General features: G+C 35.1%; 1 protein-coding gene across 7 annotated transcripts in view; it reads left to right on the top strand.

Moving 5' to 3' along the window:
* The window catches only part of Ac13E (Adenylyl cyclase 13E), a 367,921-nt gene that overhangs the window by 275,452 nt on the left and 76,996 nt on the right, over positions 1-15,473 (top strand). The window contains exon 1 of one of the 7 annotated variants that reach the window (XM_067784821.1): positions 8,382-8,882. The exons of the other annotated variants lie outside the window; for them this stretch is intronic. The gene's annotated coding sequence lies outside the window, so the exon portion shown is untranslated. Of the gene's footprint in view, positions 1-8,381; positions 8,883-15,473 lie in introns of those variants that run through there. 7 annotated transcript variants of the gene reach the window in all.

Raw genomic sequence — 15,473 nt, 5'->3', positions numbered from 1 at the left:
TACTACACTTCGATAACAGTTCGATAACTCGTCTTTACTTTGTCAACACTAATCCTATAGCGAACCAATAACTCATCGATAACAAACCGTTAAAACTTGGGAATAGGTTTCCAATAATTCCTTTCCTCTTCCCTCTAACCCTAATGACTTTAATAACGGTTATATTTTGAGTTCCTTCATGTATCGTATTCTTTGACAAGAATTTAAATATAAACTTATATAAATGTATATGTATCAATCTACAATTGCGATTAAAAGCTTAGCAGTAACCATCATTTTAAAATTTTATTATTATTTTAATAAATAATGTAACAAAAATAAATTATTTAACAAAACATCTTAAAAATGTTTTCGAATTCAATGAATCGGATCAACATTTTCAAGAACCCATGCGAGTTTTCAGAGATTTTATACTTCCAGTTTGCAGGTTTGAATTAAACTTTTGCACACATGAATTTTCGAATTATTTCGAAAATATTTTCGAATATATTTTATTGTCAGTTTTTATCAAGTTTCTTCAAATATTCATTTTTTTTTTTTTTGATAATTAACAAAATAACCGTTTTGAAACTCAAACTATGCAAACCAACACAAATAACTTTCTTGAAAAAGTTCGAAAAATTTGGGAAAAGTTTTTGAAATTTTCCAAATTTTTATTCAATTATTTCGGAATTTTTTTGGGTTTGCAGTTTTGTAACCTAATTCGTTTTAGTTGAAGAAAGTGAAAGTAATAAGTCTCTCGAAATTCGAATTGATTTATAACAATTTTGCAGGAGCGGCGGCCGTGATGTGGTGGTAGCGTGCTCCGCCTGCCATACTGAAGGTCCTAGGTTTTAGTCATAGGCAAAGCAACATTAAAATTTTAGAAACAAGTTTTTTCAATTACAAAAAAAGTTTATATAAGCGAGATCGCCCCTCGGCAGTGCATTGCAAGTATTCCGAGTGTATTTTTGCCATTAAAATGTTCTCAGTGTAAAATCATCTACCTTGCAAATGCCGTTCGGATTCGTTTTTAAACGGAATTTTGTAATTGACACTTAAGTAACTTCCCGATAAGCTACAAACTTCAAACATAAAATATAGTTCAGAACCCAATAACAATGCAATAATATGAAAAAAAACTCCGATAGGTGGCGTGCGGATCAAAATATTTCAAAAAATTCTATTTGTTGTCCGACTTGGCTCGTATTTGGAACATATAATACATACATGAATAGAAAGCGACCTATCAAAAAAATCGCTTTCTAAAAATGTGAGGCATACGATAACCTGTATAAAGTTCAGTTGATCTTAACTATGAATATGAATAGAAATTTGACGCGTCCACGCTTTTATTTAATTGTCTGATCAACGCCCTAGATTGACGAGGAGTTTGATGACTAGTACCTAGGACCTACCTAATTATTTTCTTGCTTCTAGTATTATTAATACTTCAGTAAGTATTGTCTTCAGTAAAACCGTTTAACTTAAACAATTTTTTTTATTATTTTATTTATATTTGTATTTTTTTTACAGAAGAAAATATAAAACATACTTCTGAAAAAATAATCATAAAGAGAAAATAAAAAAATAACTGAATAAATAATGTAATAAGTCAGTTGAGCAGAGCTCACAGAGTATAATAACTTTGGTTGTACAGGTATAAAGGAATCGAGATATATATAGACTTCCATATATCAAAATCATCAGTATCGAAAAAAAATTTTATTGAGCCATGTCCGCCCGTCCGTCCGTCTGTCCGTTAACGCGATAACTTAAGTAAATTTTGAGGTATCTTGCTGACATTTGGTACGTAGTTTCCTGGGTACTCATCTCAGATCGCTATCTAAAATGGACGGAATCGGACTATAACCACGTCCACTTTTTCGATATCGAAAATTTCGAAAAACACAAAAAGTGCGATAATTCATTACCAAAGACGGATAAAGCGATGAAACTTGGTACGTGAGTTGAACTTATGACGCAGAATAGAAAACTAGTAAAATTTGGACAATGGGCGTGGCACCGCCCACTTTTAAAAGAAGGTAATTTAAAAGTTTTGCAAGCTGTAATTTGGCAGTCGTTGAAGATATCATGATGAAATTTGGCAGGAACGTTACTCCCATTACTAAATGTATTCTTAATGAAAATTAGCAAAATTGGAGAACGACCACGCCCACTTAAAAAAAAAAAAATTTTAAGTCAAATTTTAACAAAAAATTTAATATCTTCACAGTATATACGTAAATTATATCAACATTTAACTCCAGTAATGATATGGTGCACCAAAATACAAAAATTAAAGAAAATTTCAAAATGGGCGTGGCTCCGCATTTTTTCATTTAATTTGTCTAGGATACTTTTAATGCCATAAGTCGAACAAAAATTTACCAATCCTTGTGAAATTTGGTAGGGGCTTGGAGTCTAGAGCGGTAACTGTTTTCTGTGAAAAGGGGCGGAATCGGTTGAAGCCACGCCCAGTTTTTATACACAGTCGACCGTCTGTCCTTCCGTTCGGTCGTTAACACGATAACTTGAACAAAAATCGATATATCTTTACTAAACTCAGTTCACGTACTTATCTGAACTCACTTTGTCTTGGTAGATACCCATATTGTACCAACGCATTCTAGAGTCACCCCTGGTCCACCTTTATGGCGATATCTCGAAAAGGCGTCCACCTATAGCACTAAGCCCCACGCGCTTTTAAAATACTCATTAACACCTTTCATTTGATACCCATATCGTACAAACAAATTCTGGAGTCAGCCGTAGTCCACCTTTATGGCGATACCCCTAAATGGCGTCCACCTATAGAACTATGGCCCACCCCCTCTTAAAATACTCTTTAATACCTTCGATTTGATACCCATGTCATACAAACACATTCCAAGATTACCCTAGGTTCATTTTCCCACATGGTGATTTTTCCCTTATTTTGTCTCGATAGCTCTCAGCTGAGTATGTAATGTTCGGTTACACCCGAACTTAGCCTTCCTTACTTGTTTTGCTTATTTTTTACTCGACTACCGGGTGTGTATGTATTTGATAGTTACAAATATTTTTTACGTGTTCTTGTGTGCATATTCACGAGCAAAAACAATAGATAAAGCTCATCTTGATAACGCAGCTAAAAACTTATTAATACAAAATATTTCAAAGGCTTTTCTTAATATATATTACAAACGGAGCAAGAACTGAAAATTTCCATTAAAAAAAATCAAAGCTGCATTGCTAAAACGATCTCAAGCTCTGCAATGTATTAGCAATAACTTTACCCATTATATTGATAAAAAATGGTTTTTCTCCGTTTGCAGGGGCCATTCCATCTTCAGATAAGCTTTGCCCGGCTCTATCAATCATCGGCAATCCAAGCGGTGGTTTGTTCTTTAGCCTAGTTTTTGTTTCTGTTTTGCTGTTGCTATGTTTTCCACGAACTGGTAAGATTCACCATTTAGCAGACACACCCACCATCTCATGAAATTTAAATTGTAGAGAAAGTTGGACGAAATTTCTCAAAATAGTGGTAATGACTAATGAAAACTAAATACGTTTAATCTTTTTTAATCAAGTGTCTCCCTTTTTCCACTAAATATACTTAATATGAGTTCATCTGATTTCAGCGAAGTAAATTCCTCTCCTTTTTTTGGAAGTATAGACCTTAAGCTCGGTTGATTTGCATGGACGAAAGCTAACCCATATCGCGCCATCGCTTAGGTTTTGGGCTCAGGAAAAAAAGTTTCACTAAGCATACCCAAAAAAATAAATCTTTCGAAGAACTTTTCTCTCGAACTCTGCCAGAGCCGCTTCATCTGATGTCAGTGGCTAGCGACATATTTTCCTTTAACCCGTTATCTGTGGTAGTAATGAAAGATATTTTACTCAATTTTTAAATAGTAATACAATTAGATATTACAATGATGGCTAGTGCGCGCCTTTTGCTCGGAACTTCCTTGAACTTGGCGAAGGTTGCAAATCAAATCATGAAGAAGGTCTTATCACATTGCAAAATTCTTAGCTCGGAAGAGAACCTAATAAATGAAAGTTGATCAAAGAACCATGTCTATTGAAACGACTAAATGTCTAGGCCATCGGTCCTTGTTCCATGGAACTTGTGGTAGCCAGCGACTCGACTTCTAAAGAAACAGAATTCGCCACGGGTATGTGCGGTTGATACTTGGATTGGAGAAGCTATAAATTGTGCTGGTATCCCCTTGTGAGGGGTGCGCTACACAGTCTCTTGAATCATTTGGGTAATTTAGTCGCCTTTAACGGAAATTATATCTGTTGCGGGTTTATTCTAAGCCACCTATGCCGCTGGTGCCATTTCGCTGCAGTTCTCCATGTCTTCATAGAACTTGTTTTTTCCCAGCACCGCTCGCACCCCACGACATTTTCTTACATATAAATATCCCTAACCTGCTTTTGCAATACACCTGGCCCGGATTGGTCTTGTTTTCCCAGAAGGCGGAGTTTTATTGCGATGTTACAGGGCACCTATAACTCTACTATTGTGACAATCTCCTTAGATTAACCAAGTTTGCCAAATGTAACTATTTCTGATATTTGGCCCAAGACATTGATATAAGCTTTTTAAAGTAATTTTTTCCCCTCTAAGTTAATTAATTTTGCAAAACACCTATTTGGGATCCCTGTTTTATTTTCCTTTTACTCATTAACATCATTTTTTTATTCCTTTATATTAGTTTCGTTTGATGTTTTTCCGCCACATTCCATACAAAATTGGAACATCTTCCAACACATTTTTGAGTAACTTTCCGAAAAGCTAGATTCTTGAAACATATAACACACTTCGAAATTTTATGATCATTTAACATTAGAGGAAAAAAAAAAACTTTGTCAGATGGTGTAGGGACCGTGAAAGTTTAAAAAATGGCCCGAACTTGGAAATTTTCCTTTCGAGGTTTCAAGCACTTCCCGTTAACCCTGAGACATGAGACTTTAAACGAAGCTTTGGGCTCTATTTAGTGGTAATATTAAGGATAAATGAGTGTTCTACATGGAACGAGGATCATCATAAAGGAAACAAATTTTTCGCTGGGCGGTACATGGATCGTAAAAATGTCAAAAAAATGTTCGAACTTGAAAATTTGGGGGAGAGTATAACGACAAGGTATATAGTACGAGCATTCCATGTTCAGTGCTAATATATTTTACATACGTATATCACTCCTCAGTAAAGAAATTGAAATTAGTATTAGCTTGAGGAAAAAAGTTAAAAAAAATGGTATAGAAAAATTAAATTGAAAAATCAAATAATTATTGAAAATTCCTTAGCAAGCATTTTTTAGTTGTTCATATTAATTAGCTGAAAAAATACAGAATGTTCAGTTCTGTACATAGACTAGGCCTGTACCTGAAGTATGTATATATAACGACTGCATTCTGTATTGCGAATGATAGCTCAGACAAACGATTCATCTCCAAACGATTTCGTCTAGCAATGGTATTTTGTATAATTTTTGATCGGCCTTTACGTTTCTTTCTGTATGCCAAACAGGAAGGCGAAAGCAACTGTCAATTGTTATGTAGCACAGTTGCATAGTGCAAATACACTAGCGATTTGTCTCTGAGGTGAAACGAATGCTCGCTAAGTAATAGAAAATTAGGCCCTAAGTAAACTGGAGACAATTTAGACCTAGCTTCTATTCCAATTTACGTCGTGCTCCTTTTAATTTCTCCTACAAATTGGTGGACCTGGTCCTACATGTTTTACGCCTCCGACTCCAAACAACAGTTACAAGACAGATGAATTTTCACTCAGAAATTTTCCATGGGAGAAATACATTCGAAATCACTGCCGTGGGGCGGCTACGCTTAGAAAAACTTTTCTAATTGAGAAAACTTGTTTCGAAATTTTTGAAGTTGCTTGCCTGAGGCTTGAACTCAGAATTTTTTGATGATGTGTAGCACGCTACAATATATAGTATAGGGGAAATCGAAATTTTAAAAGTGAATTGCACAGGTGTCCCGTAAAAACAATTTATTATTAAGCACAATTTTCATTTTTTTTTTTTTTGTTTTCGAATAAACGTATTTAAACTTTATTTGTTATTTTAACAAACCTTGGTACAACTACTACCAGATGTACATATTTGGTTTTTTTTAATATTATTAGTTTCGCTGCAGTTTCACCTGACTGACTGGTGTCCCGTGCAAACTGATGATTTTTTGCTGTTTTCACACACATATACAAATTCTTCAAGAGCAGGTTTCTATTTTTATTTACACATGTACCATAAAATCCTAATGCGATAAAAACTTTGTCTGAAAGAGTTATAGTTTTTCTTTAGTTAAGGCGTAAAGACGAAAAAAATTTGTACAATTTATCCCGTACCAACCGTGGAATGCTCCATTAGCAATTATTGTGAAGAGCGGGTTTAACATTATCAACATCTCTGGGTGTTTTAATGCTGCCTCCTTTTACGTAGACGTAGACGATTTCCTTCTGGAATCTGAGCACTTCCTCAACATTGGTTACTAGGTACCGCTTTTCATTCTGGCAGAAATTTGAGCCGGGTTTGAAACCTTCCAACTTTCGTCGAATTTTTCGGTAATATTTTTCGATCGGCGTGTAGCTTTTTGGTTCTTTAAATATATAAGGTTTGCGATGGATATAAAAATATTTCGGGAAATAGCGAAGTCGATCCTTCTCACTCCATTTATTATTATCTGAAATTGCATAGATCGATGAATGGCTCAGCAATGCTAACATAAACTTTTTTGGATTGACTTAAGTAGGACATGAAACAAATCGCCAAGCGTTACCACCGATTAAGTCGATAGTGGCTACCTTAAAAATCTTATTTTTTTTTTTCTGCGAGAGAACTTTCCGCAGAGCTAGATTCTTGAAATTATAAACATATCCTATGATGGGTGGTCCAGGGATCAGAAACATTTACAAAATCTTCCGAACTTCGAAATATTGCTTTCGAGTTTTAAGGAGCTTGCCAATAACCCAGAAATCTCAAACTTTTGGCTTTATTAGATTATAATATTTAAGATGAATTAGTTTACTATATGCGACAGGGATCGAGATATTTAGAAGTATTAAAAAGTCCGTTTAGAATTCTGGTATATTAGGATCGATTTTTAAGTAGCTTATGCATTGTAGCATTGAGCTAGAAACATGAAACCTTACACATAGTTCACTTCACCTTGACAATGCAAAAAAAGAGAGAAAACAGAAAGAGTGTACAATTTTTTTAAGTAATTCCTTTATATAAATAGACAAAAAGAAACGAAAAATGTATCTTTAAACATAACTTTGTTGCACTTTGATATACAAATTTTAACATAACCACTGCAAAAATTTTTATGTGGAAGGAAAATATAAAGGTTGAGTTGCCGTATTTGGGTAAAATTTATATTGAAAGTCTATTTCTTGCACTCCACCTTTTTTTTGTTCCTCACGGATCCCGTGGTGTGATGGTAGCGTGCTTCGCCTACCACACCCTATGGCCTGGGTTCACACATCGGGCAAAGCAACACCAAAATTTTAGAAATAAGGTTTTTCAATTAGAAGAAAATTTTTCTAAGCGGGGTCGCCCCTCGGCAGTGTTTGGCAAGCGCTCCGAATTTATTTCTGCCATGAAAAGCTCACAGTGAAAACTAATCTGCTTTGCAGATGCCGTTCGGAGTCGGCATAAAATATATAGATCCCGTCCGACCATCAAGGGGAACACGACGCAAATTGGAAGAGAAGCTCGGCCTAAAATTTCTTCGGAGGTTATCGCGCCTTACATTTATTTTTTTTGTTCCTCGTACAAATTTTTACTGTGGTTACGTGAAAATTTTTATATAAAATTCAGCAAGATAATGTTTTTGTTTAAAGAGAAACTTTTCGTTTCATCTGGTCAATTTATATAAAGGAATTACTTAAACAATTTGTACACTCTTTTTATTTTCTCCTTTTTTTTTGCATTGTTAAGGTAACCTTTGAAAGAGAAATGTTTCGTTCCTTCTGGTCCATTTATATAAAGGAAGTACTTCAAAAACTTATATAATTTCTTTATTATAAAATTTGTTTAATTACAAACAATTTTCTAGAACAAAAACCAAGCAATTGCTGCACTACTTTGTTCTCATTTTGCTAAAGTTCTAGTCGTTTTGTTACTTATTATTACATTCTTATTATTATTTTTGCTATTTTTGTTTGCATTTTTTATTTGCCTAATAAAGGGCATAACTGAGACACCCATATATGTAAATATGTACATTCATACATACATACATACATTCATACAAGTATATTATGAATTCGTCGCCAGAATAATATTCTCTGGGCTGGAGTGTCGCCGTTATGGCCGGTGAAAATTTTTGCAAAAATATGAATCGAAATCAGTTTTGTCGCGTTAACTCGGTCGTCTGGTTGTGGCTGACTTTACTGGACGGGCGTGGCGAATTTTGTTATATATTCCTCTTTAAAACGAATTAGTAGTGAACGAAAAGCAAATAAACTGTGTGTGTGGTTATATTTAAATTATTTTGTTTTGTTTTCAGATAAAAAACAAAATACCAAATAATTTGTCAGTGCACCAAATTCCAACAAAAATAATTGGGCTGATAAGCTTGCTTAGAATGATTTAATTATACGCAAACTAAATTAAGACCCCACATAAATGTGAAGTTGTTAAATGCGATTAAAGTACAACAATATACAAGTAAAACAAATAAAAAAAAATTGAATTATCTTACCACCACTCGCTATTGATGAATAAGTAAAACCTCATATATCAACATCAACAGCTTCCGAACTCGAAACATTTTGCGACGTGCTGACTTTAAATGCACGCGTTTGTTTGTTTATTGTTTATGTTATTGTTTAAAAAACACAACATGATGCCTTTTAATATGTTGCAGACGCACGCGTTTCTGAGCTGGTATGTTATCATTAATTAAAAGAAAATTATTATACTCAGCTGAGCAAAACTCACAGAGTATATTAACTTTGTTCGCATAACGGTAATCCGTAACGGCATAAACTAATCGAGATAGATATAGACTTCTATATATCAAAATGATCAGGGCGAAAAAAGAAATTTATTTAGCCATGTCCGTCCGTCCGGCGGTCCGCCCGTAAACAAGATAACTTGAGTAAATTTTGAGATATCTTGATGAAGTTTGGTATGTAGGTTCCTAGGCACTCATCTCAGATCGCTGTTTAAAATGAACGAAATCGGACTATAACGCCGCCCACTTTTTCGATATCGAAAATTTCGAAAAACTCAAAAAGTGCGATAATTCATTACCAAAGACGAATAAAGCGATGAAAATTGGTAGGTGGGTTGATCTTATGACTAGAACAAAAAATTAGTAAAATTTTGGACAATCTGCGTGGCATCGCCCACTTTTGAAAGAAGGTAATTTAAAAGTTTTGCAAGCCGTAATTTCGCAGCCGTTGAAGATATCATGGTGAAATTAGGGAAGAGCATTACTCCTATTATTCCTATATGTGTGCTAAATAAAAATTAGCTAAATCGGATGACGAACACACCCACTTAAAAAAAAACATTTTTTAAGTCAAATTATAACAAAAAATTTAATATTTTTACAGAATATAAAACTATGTCAACATTCAACTCCAGTAATGATATGGTGCAACAAAATACAAAAATAAAAGAAAATTTCAAAATGGGCGTGGTTCCGCCGTTTTTCATTTAATTTGTCTAGCATACTGTTAATGCCATAAGTCGAACAAAAATTAACCAATCTTTGTGAAATTTGGCAGAGGCACAGATTCTATGACGGTAACTGTTTTCTATGAAAATGGGCAAAATCGGTTGAAGCCACGCCCAGTTTTTATACACAGTCGACCGTCTGTCCTTCCGTTCGGCCCTTAACATGATAACTTGAGCAAAAATGGATATATTTACTAAACTCAGTTCACGTACTTATCTGAACTCACTTTGTGTTGACATAAAAAATGGCAGAAATCCGACCACTTTTTCGATGTCGAAAATTACAAAAATGCCATAATTCTATACCAAATATGAAAAAAGTAATGAAACGTGGTAATTGGATTGGTTTATTGACGCAAAATATAACTTTAGAAAAAACTTTATAAAATGGGTGTGACATTTTCCATATTAAGTGGAATAAAATGAAAAAGTTCTGCAGGGCGAAATCAAAAGCCTTTGTAATCTTGGCAGGAATACTGTTCGTGGTATTACATATATAACAAAATTAGAGGTACCCGAAAGATGATGTTCTGGATCACCCTGGTCCACATTTTGGTCGATATCTCGAAAACGACTTCACATAAACAACCAAGGGCCACTCCCTTTTAAAACCCTCATTTATACCTTTAATTTGATACCCATATCGTACAAACACATTCTAGAGTCACCCATGGTCCACCTTTATGGCGATATCTCGAAAAGGCGTCCACCTGCAGAACTATTGCCCACTCCCTTTTAAAATACTCTTTAATAACTTCCATTTGATACCCATGTCATACAAACACATTCCAAGGTTACCCTAGGTTCATTTTCCTACATGGTGATTTTCCCTTATTTTGTCTCCAAAGTTCTCAGCTGAGTATGTAATGTTCGGTTACACTCGAACTTAGCCTTCCTTACTTGATTTGTTTTCATTTTACAAAAAAAAAAAAGGTTATTATTACGCATTTGCTTATTTCTAACTTAATGCTATTTTATCTAAGTGTACACGTGTCACAAGTATGTGGCATTATAATTTATTACATAAATATATTTTTAAATTTTTCAAATACTACATTAAGTAAAATTGCAAGAAGCAAGTAGCATGACTGCACGTAGACAACGGTTGTTACAATAAAAGAATGGTACCTGACTGTACTTTGTTTTAGGAGTGCTACGTCTAGTGATAGAACGATACGAGTACTGAATAAGTAGTATCGATACATTTGCAAAAACCACTGGTGTATTTCGCACCCGATGCTTTCTGCCAAGTACTGAGTAAAGTATCAACACTTTACGTCGATACTTGTCCCCGATATGTTACCAAGTGCCATGGTCTACATTTTTAAGATCAACAAAGTTCAGTTCATTAACACAGTAACTTGAGCATAAACAGGGATCGTCCACGATACGCAAACGCTCCGCATTTTACTTAAACCGACTTTTTGATAATGGTGAAAAGAGAAACGATTTCTACATATGGTGGTAAAAAAAAGTATGTGTTTATTTTCCAGAATCACCTACTCCAAAAAATTTATGAAAAGCTGGTAACTCCATAAAATTTCAATTTATTTTAACTTGTCTTGTTAGAGATTTCTCGTCTAGTGTGAAATTTTGGTGTATGGTATTGAAAATGGTCGAATTCAGGTTTATCCACGTCCCCTTTCAAAAATGGTTTAACAAATACTGATGAAGTGGTGACAGATAAGCCGTGATACCTGATGAAGGGTGTTGCCGCTCAGCGTTTTTTCATCCGGCTCGAGATCAACCTTTCATGTACCTAAGATTAACTGATCATCGAAACTCCAAAGTTTTCCATGGTAGCCACGTTCAGCTTACAAGTGCCTGCTCGGGCCAAGCGATCAGAGTGACAGCTTTATAGGATATCTTTATGCCCAGGCACAGCTGTCAATCTAGATATTTTAAAAGTTTTTGGCAGTACAGCCCTTTCTAATAAAAGAGGAAGCATTGAAATGATCCACTACGCGAAATTTCAAAATATACTAGCATTTCGCGGCGGCGGTTCACATGGATGTACACAGTTCAGTGGCTCAGAGAAAATTATTTATGTCTTTCTTTTAATTTGGCATCTCCCTTCTCACCTCCCTGTACGCCCAAATTTTGGTCGCCAAGGTAATGACGAAATTTTTACTTATTTTTATTTAATCTAGAAGTAAAATGGTATTTTTTTTAAGTTGCTTGAAAAGTATATCTACCATACCCGGCAAATATTGTCCTGCCCCAAATCGGCATGGAACATTCAAGTTTACTTCGTTCAAAAGAAATGGGCTTGAAATCGGATTATACGGAGAGTCTAATTGAAGATTTCTCAACGCAAAAAGTAAAAACTGTTTTTGAATTGATTCTAATCTATCGACATGATAACGTGGATTCCAAATTATCGATTCATATTCTAATATCAGCCTCAACAATGATGTAAAAAGGGTTTTTGTAACGTAAGATCACTAAACCCTTTTGCCCATCTTTTCACAAATGCTAAAACTCCTCTCGCTTTATTGACTGTGGAATTAATATGAGGGTTGAAACTAAGTTTGCAATTCATTATAACTCCCAAGTCGACAAAACCAGAGTTTTGCCATTAATTGTGTAGGAAGCTGGCTGTATGTTTCCACGTGAAAAACACATAGATTGACATTTTTCTATGTTGAGAGGCATAAAATTCGCATTACACCAAGTAACTAAACGATTTAAATCGGCCTGGAGTACAGAATAGACCGAGATGGCTGCCCTGAGGTACACCGGAAGGAGCATCGATGACATTCGAACAAATGTTTTCAAAAATGACTCTCTGAGTTCTACCGCAAAGATAGAAGGAGATCCAGCGAGTTAGGCCAGGTTGAAAACCAAGCAATTCGAGTTTATAAACAAGTAATGAGTGGTGTACTTTTTCGGATGCTTTGCTGAAATCAGTGTATATAACGTCCGTATGATGATTGTTTCTAAACCCATTAAAGACGTGAGTTATAAATTCAAGCAAATTGGTTGTGGTTGATTTGGCTCTACAAAAGCCATGATGAGAACTATCTATCAATGTAGAAATCGAAAATGTAAGGTGATTAGTAACGATTGCTTCGAAAAGCTTAGGGATAGCGGAGAGCTTTGCTATTCCACGATAGTTTTCAATAGACGACTTGCTTCCTTTTTTATGGAGTGGGATAAGAAAAGATTCCTTCCAAGCCGTGGGGAAAATGCCATTTTTTAAAGAGAGGTTAAACAGATCAGTAAGGGGCTGGTAAATGTATTCCGCACATTTTTTAAGAAAACATGTCGGCATCAAATCGGGACCGTATTTGAAGGATTGCTTTAGGGTCTTTAGATGTAGTAGAACATCCTCAGGCAACAAAAGTGGGGCATATATTGAGTTACTAGAATGGAGCTCATATGGATAATTTGTACGTGTTGAATCAACCACATCAGAGTAATTAGAGTGAAATAATTGAGCGAAGAAGTTTACAATCTCTTGATTGTCGCTGGAAATGCTATATTTAAACTTCATGGCAGAAGGAAACCCGTTAGTTCTGCGTTTAGAATTTACGAAATCATAAAAAGACTTCGGGTTGCAAATAAGATTTCTTTTAATTTTACATATGTAAGCTTTATAACACTTTTTTTTAAGTTCAAAATACTTATGACGGAAAATAGTGTACTATGCATAATCTGAATGTAAACCGATTATCTTATATAATTTGAATAAACGTGATTTCTTATTTTTTAAAGCGTTCAGCTCTTTAGTAAACTAGGCTTGCATTGGTTCAATGTACGAGCATGTGTGTTTGGGCACATGTTTTTCAAATAAAGTATAAATGGTTTTATTAAAATGTAAAACGTTTTGCTCTGCATCCTCTTTATATCGAGGCCACGTTATCTCAGAAAGCTCTTTATTTAAATTGTTAAAATTGATTTTGGAAAAATCAAAGCACCTGGTAGAGACACGTGTTTTGTTAGTAGTGAAGCCCAATTTTTCATAGGAGTTGTTGTATACGCTTTAACAATTCCTATACTCCATTTTTGAGCAAAACCAGCCAAAATATTGGCTTTCCGTTTAAATGTGAACGGCATACCCATCTAAAAATATTTAAGATTTGTGCTACCCAATACATGGCCTATCCATGCCCAGTGATTCTGTATTAGTTAAGGACGTTCACCAGCTGCGTGTTGTTGTTGTTACGCAGAACTTCTTTGAGTACCAATAAGCAGTATGATTAATGTGCAGTAACTTTATTAGAGTCATCAATTTATGATGATGCAGATGCCAAAATAGCAAACCAAAAGACGATATTATAGCAGAATGAGCTTGTAGCAGATGGAAAAAAAAAATTTAGACGCAATCAATATTGTATAGCAAAAAGTCATGCCGTGGCTATTAATTGCAGCTTTCACTGAAAATGACATTTAAATGCAGATGAAGAAGTAGAAGTTTCTGTACAAAAAAAAAATCGATAAGGGGCGACTTATTTTTATATTCTTTGAATGGAAATCGAAGATTGTGGTAGAAGCTATTTTTTTCCAGGGCATGCGTCGTGTTTTATGAATCGTACTCAACATGAATCCATTTCTTCCATGTTCTTGGAATCCGAAACCGCTATCAAATTTACTCTCAATATTTTTGGGGGCGCTGTTGTTATGTTAACGATAAAAACTCTACCCGGAGGTTTTGAGGAGTATTATGATGTTGATGGTCTTTTGCCAGATATAGATCCGGTACGTTTCGGTAATAAGCACCATTACGGTACTAGCCTGAACATCTTGGGAACGAGTTTTTGGTTCGTATAAGCTATCGCCGAAGGTTTTATAATATAGTCTTCAGCACTTCCACGATGTGAATATGGTGGTCGTAATCAGTGTTAATATGGAATTACAGAAATCGAAAAAGGCTTTAAAGCCTAGGTAGCAAAAAATTTATTTTGGAGCATAAGTCATCAAAGGAAGGGCTCGAGGCGGTTACTTACATTTGTTGTTGTTGTTGTTGCAAATGCACTTCATAAAGGTTTGGGGGAGTATTTCGGATGAGGGCAGTCTTTATTCCGGTACATTGTGGTGCTATTACTATGTGGGATTAGCCCGAATGCCGCGGAAATGATTTGTTTGACCCATCGCATTTTCGGGTCTGTGGGTCTAGTCACGTCTTACGACAGGGTGAGACAAGAAACATTGTTACTTCTTCTTTTTATAGTAATTTTTGTAGCCGCAAAAACACTGCCGTAAGGTTAGGAGTCCTGGAGTGAACAGTCTTTTGCCGGATATGAATCTGATACGCTTTTGTACCAGCACCTTCTGGTACTAGTCTGACTACGTCGGGAATAACTTTTTGTTTACTCCTCTAGCCTTCGCATCTGTACATTTTTGTCGACTGACCATATAATTGCCGTCCGCGGGAATATGTAATTACCGTAACCCGCTGGCGTAGTCCTTTCAGTAAAGAAGGAAGATGAAGAAATTAAAAATTGTCTCATATCATATATATGACCTTGATTTAGGCCGCAAATATTGTGAGCGTTGTTTTAATTTAGGTCGTAGTGGTGTGAATTTCACAAATTAAAATAAAGGATGGATAGTGAATTGTTAATGCCTCTGCTTGTTATTGCCGACTAATCAGCTTTTTGAGGTTCCTTTTCGGCTTATTAAAATACCTTTTACAGATCTGACATCGATTTTATAAAGAAGTTTTGTCGCTATCTGTTTTATAAAACGGCTGAATCGTCAACAAGCCGATAGAACGCCGATAACAGGTATATAGGTAACACTGATTATAAATCGATAAGTTATAACTTATTAAATTATTTGTGATAGTAA

Source organism: Eurosta solidaginis, chromosome 4 (assembly GCF_040869045.1).
Source record: "Eurosta solidaginis isolate ZX-2024a chromosome 4, ASM4086904v1, whole genome shotgun sequence".
Lineage (NCBI taxonomy): Eukaryota > Metazoa > Arthropoda > Insecta > Diptera > Tephritidae > Eurosta > Eurosta solidaginis.
The sequence above is the reverse complement of the archived record's forward strand: the minus strand, read 5'-3'. Positions and strand labels throughout refer to the sequence as shown.